Source organism: Thalassophryne amazonica, chromosome 16, assembly GCF_902500255.1.
Source record: "Thalassophryne amazonica chromosome 16, fThaAma1.1, whole genome shotgun sequence".
Lineage (NCBI taxonomy): Eukaryota > Metazoa > Chordata > Actinopteri > Batrachoidiformes > Batrachoididae > Thalassophryne > Thalassophryne amazonica.
The window spans coordinates 43502770-43508769 of record NC_047118.1 but is presented as its reverse complement, the minus strand read 5'-3'; positions in this window follow the sequence as shown (position 1 = coordinate 43508769).

Here is a 6000-nt window from a genome sequence, read left to right as displayed (position 1 = left end):
ATTGTAGTTTCAGTGTTGCTGGTGTTAGATGATACTTGGATAGCAACAGCTAAATCTTAGCTGCACTGCGTTTTTGATCTGTAAAAAGTGTGGCCTAATTAACGAGGATCCCCCTCCTGTAGAGGCGGTATCTCAGTGCCGTAAGGTGTTGGTCCAGGCTCGGACTGGTAATCTGTGATTTTGGGCATTTGCCCGGTAGGCCGCTGCATGTTTAGACGTGCGTGGGCTGGCCGTCCCATTATGGATTATGGAAATATAGTGTTCTCGAACCGCGCGCTGCTGTCAACACGAGGAAAAGCCGTGATCGGTGAAGCTACAGCATTTAATCGGCGCAGCTGCAGAGCCACTTCCTGAATTTGTGTCAAAATAAAAGTTTTGTAGTGTTTCATACACGGCGCAGTCTTATTCTAGGTTTCAGTTTTGTTTCCGTTTGATCACACAACGGAGACTTACATCGAGCACAATGATTGACATGACCAACAGCCAGTGACAATGGAGAAGCATACAGGGTGGCCAATCAGATTGCAGGAAGAGCAGGCGGCTGCTCCCGCCCCTGTGAATGGATTGACTCCTCGGCGCCTGGACTCCTCTCCGCTCTTCTACTGATACAAGGTTGGAATCGTTTCTTTTATCTTAACTGTGCTTTACTTTTGTTAATCTTTAAATGCAACAGCTACGGACTTCAGCTCCTTAATTTGCTGCTGTGTGAATCCTAGCAGTGGTTACACATTCTCTCTCTCTCTCTCTCTCTCACACACACACACACACACACACACACACACACACACACACACACACACACACACACACACACACACACACACACACTTTGGAGATACAAAAACTTTTTTTCCGCTTGTGTGCTTTTGCTTCCTTTTTGTCAGACCCGGCGCCAGAAAAAAAAAAAAAAAAAAAAGGGGTCCCCCCCCCCAAAATAAGTGCGCACCGGAGGAGACGTGCGCTCCTGGAAAGTTCATGTATTTACGCTGCACCGTTGTAAGAGAATGATTAAGAGTGAAGAGTGATGACAGTATTTTTTTTAATTATTATCTGAACGTATAGACGCTCGGTCAAGTGATCTCCTGCATTCCACACAGAGCCGGTGTTCTGTCGAGATGAGGTGCGCCAACTTTCGACACTCTGAGCTGTGACGTACCTTCGAATTGTCCAATAGGAATGACGCGTCGGGCCAAAACACGGAAGACTCGTGGCAGAAACCACTGATCTCTACAAAATGGATTGGACCAATCCGATTGGTGCAGAAACCACTGATCTGTACAAAACATTAACGTGTGACAGGACTGCTCATTTATAGAGCAGTTTTCTGAAGAAAAATCATTGGAAATGTTTTTTTGTTGTTGTTACCTCAAAATTTCTGATTACTGTTAAAAAAAGCTTAGAACACTTGTAATTAAAACAGGTAAATAAATCAATAAATGGTTCTTTAGAAACCTTTCATCTGTATTAAAACCACCTGTTATTTCAGATTAGATAATTTCTTGTTTAACATAAGGAACCTCAGACATTTATTTTTAGACAAATAAAATAACATGGAAACTTGTATATTTTTTGAAGTCTGGTAGATTATTTATATTTTATTTCAACCAGAAAAACAAACACTAAATAAATACAAATGTTTATTATAAATGCAAAAGGAAATAATTTAACAATGACTGCAGTGTGATTGTAAAGTAGGATTTCTGTGACATAAACCTCATGATGTTTATATATATATATATATATATATAAGTCATTTAAACTTGTAATTTCTTCAAAATATGTAATTGCCTTTAATGTTATCAGGACGCCCCCTTGTGGTGCCGGGTCCGCGTTTTGTACTATGATCAAGGTGAAATGACAGTGAAAGTATGTGTTTAGGTGTGTGTTCATGGTGTTTAGGTGTACAGTATTTGTTCATTGGGGGTTCGGTATGGACGGGTGGGTGTGCGTGTTTGGGGGTGGATTCGTCGGGCCAATAGTGGGCTGGTCCAGAGGAAAAATGCCAGGGCCGAAATTTGTTCCCAGTCTGAACCCTGAGTTGGGCTACCCATATGTGGCTCTGGGTTCCATTCCCAGACACGCTACCTGTCTGTGTCCTTGGACAAGACAGTTTATGTTAAATCTCTCAGTCCACCCGGCTGTAAAGGGGTACCGGCTTTAGTTGGGGTAGCAACCTGCGCTGAACTGGTGTCCTGTCCAGGGGGAGTCGTAGACTCTAAATCGCTTCACACTCTGGGATCCAGGGAGAAAACACTAGCACGATCAGGCCTGAGGGCCCATATCGGATTTACAACCCCTGGCAATAATTATGGAATCACCGGCCTCGGAGGATGTTCATTCAGTTGTTTAATTTTGTAGAAAAAAAGCAGATCACAGACATGAAACAAAACTAAAGTCATTTCAAATGGCAACTTTCTGGCTTTAAGAAACACTATAAGAAATCAAGGAAAAAAGATTGTGGCAGTCAGTAACGGTTACTTTTTTAGACCAAGCAGAGGAAAAAATATGGAATCACTCAATTCTGAGGAAATAATTATGGAATCACCCTGTAAATTTTCATCCCCAAAACTAACACCTGCATCATATCAGATCTGCTCGTTAGTCTGCATCTAAAAAGGAGTGAACACAACTTGGAGAGCTGTTGCACCAAGTGGACTGACATGAATCATGGCTCCAACACAAGAGATGTCAATTGAAACAAAGGAGAGGATTATCAAACTCTTAAAAGAGAGTATATCATCACGCAATGTTGCAAAAGATGTTGGTTGTTCACAGTCAGCTGTGTCTAAACTCTGGACCAAATACAAACAACATGGGAAGGTTGTTAAAGGCAAACATACTGGTAGACCAAGGAAGACAAAGCGTCAAGACAGAAAACTTACAGCAATATGTCTCAAAAATCGAAAAAAATGTACAACAAAACAAATGAGGAACGAATGGGAGGAAACTGGAGTCAACGTCTGTGACCGAACTGTAAGAAACCGCCTAAAGGAAATGGGATTTACATACAGAAAAGCTAAACGAAAGGCATCATTAACACCTAAACAGAAAAAAACAAGGTTACAATGGGCTAAGGAAAAGCAATCGTGGACTGTGGATGACTGGATGAAAGTCATATTCAGTGATGAATCTCGAATCTGCATTGGGCAAGGTGATGATGCTGGAACTTTTGTTTGGTGCCATTCCAATGAGATTTATAAAGATGACTGCCTGAAGAGAACATGTAAATTTCCACAGTCATTGATGATATGGGGCTGCATGTCAGGTAAAGGCACTGGGGAGATGGCTGTCATTACATCATCAATAAATGCACAAGTTTACGTTGATATTTTGGACACTTTTCTTATCCCATCAATTGAAAGGATGTTTGGGGATGATGAAATCATTTCTCAAGATGATAATGCATCTTGCCATAGAGCAAAAACTGTGAAAACATTCCTTGCAAAAAGACACATAGGGTGAATGTCATGGCCTGCAAATAGTCCAGATCTTAATCCAATTGAAAATCTTTGGTGGAAGTTGAAGAAAATGGTCCATGACAAGGCTCCAACCTGCAAAGCTGATCTGGCAACAGCAATCAGAGAAGGTTGGAGCCAGATTGATGAAGAGTACTGTTTGTCACTCATTAAGTCCATGCCTCAGAGACTGCAAGCTGTTATAAAAGTCAGAGGTGGTGCAACAAAATACTAGTGATGTGTTAGAGCGTTCTTTTGTTTTTCATGATTCCATAATTTTTGTGTCAGGTAAAGGCACTGGGGAGATGGCTGTCATTACATCATCAATAAATGCACAAGTTTATGTTGATATTTTGGACAATTGAAAGGATGTTTGGGGATGATGAAATCATTTTTCAAGATGATAATGCATCTTGCCATAGAGCAAAAACTGCAAAAACATTCCTTGCAAAAAGACACATAGGGTCAATGTCAATGAGCAGATCTGATTTGATGAAGGTGTTAATTTGGGGGATGAAAATTTACAGGGTGATTCTCAGAATTTTTTTCCTCTGCTTGGTCTAAAAAAGTAACTGTTACTGACTGCCACAGTCTTTTTTTCTTGATTTCTTATAGTGTTTCTTAAAGCCAGAAAGTTGCCATTTGAAATGACTTTAGTTTTGTGTCATGTCTGTGATCTGCTTTTTTTCTACAAAATTAAACAACTGAATGAACATCCTCTGAGGCCGGTGATTCCATAATTTTTGCCAGGGGTTGTATATGTCTTCTTCCACTCCAGCCTTGGTGTGTTTTCTTTCAGATATTTAAAAATCATTAATAAAATAATATGGCAGAGCAACAGTAGAACTTTACAGATATAGTAACATAAACTGGCAAACTGTTCAGTTTTGGTACTTTATTGTTACTGAATAAAGGATTAAATAATTGTCACAAATGTACTGTGGCTGACTGGGGACAAAACACTTCCACATTAAGACAACACTAGCAAATACAAAACAAACAAAAAACACCTGCATCAATTCTGGTATCTGTAGCTTAAAACATCATGCAAACACAGAACACAAACATGAGCTACAGCATACGCAACAATTTGACTGGCTGCGACTTCAGACAATGTGCACACACACAAAAAGATGTGCTGCCAAACTCAACAACAGAAGTACTCACAACACAAAAGAGGCTTCTGGACAGAGGAATGTAACGGTTGGACCGGGCAGTGTCACAGAGCTGTTATCCTCATCTCTACCCAGTTGATTTATTTTTGCTTTATTGATTATTTTACTCTTTACTTAGCTATATTTTCATGATTTATTATTTTATTTACAGTAGTGTTCAGAATAATAGTAGTGCTATGTGACTAAAAAGATTAATCCAGGTTTTGAGTATATTTCTTATTGTTACATGGGAATCAAGGTACCAGTAGATTCAGTAGATTCTCACAAATCCAACAAGACCAAGCATTCATAATATGCACACTCTTAAGGCTATGAAATTGGGCTATTAGTAAAAGAAAGTAGAAAAGGGGGTGTTCACAATAATAGTAGCATCTGCTGTTGATGCTACAAACTCAAAACTATTATGTTCAAACTGCTTTTTTAGCAATCCTGTGAATCACTAAACTAGTATTTAGTTGTATAACCACAGTTTTTCATGATTTCTTCACATCTGCGAGGCATTAATTTTGTTGTTTGGAAGCAAGATTTTGCTCGTTTACTAATGTGCTTGGGGTCATTGTCTTGTTGAAACACCCATTTCAAGGGCATGTCCTCTTCAGCATAAGGCAACATGACCTCTTCAAGTATTTTGACATATCCAAACTGATCCATGATACCTGCTATGCAATATATAGGCCGAACACCATAGTAGGAGAAACATGCCCATATCATGATGCTTGCACCTCCATGCTTCATGTCTTCACTGTGAACTGTGGCTTGAATTCAGAGTTTGGGGGTCGTCTCACAAACTGTCAATTTTACTCTCATCAGTCCAAATAAATTAGCTTCACACAGGCGTCTTCTGTCACAGCACTTACAGGTAACTCCAGACTGTCTTTGATCATCCTGGAGCTGATCAATGGGTGAGCCTTTGCCATTCTGGTTATTCTTCTATCCATTTTGATGGTTGTTTTCCGTTTTCTTCCACGCGTGTCTGGTTTTTGTGTCCATTTTAAAGCATTGGAGATCATTGTAGATGGACAGCCTATAATTTTTTTGCACCTGCATATATGTTTTCCCCCCTCTCCAATCAACTTTTTAATCAAACTACGCTGTTCTTCTGAACAATGTCTTGAACGTCCCATTTTCCTCAGGCTTTCAAAGAGAAAAGCATGTTCAACAGGTGCTGGCTTCATCCTTAAATAGGGGACACCTGATTCACACCTGTTTGTTCCACAAAATTGACGAACTCATTGACTGAATGCCACACTACTATTATTGTGAACACCCCCTTTTCTACTGTTTTTTACTAATAGCCCAATTTCATAGCCTTAAGAGTGTGCATATCATGAATGCTTGGTCTTGTTGGATTTGTGAGACTCTACTGAATC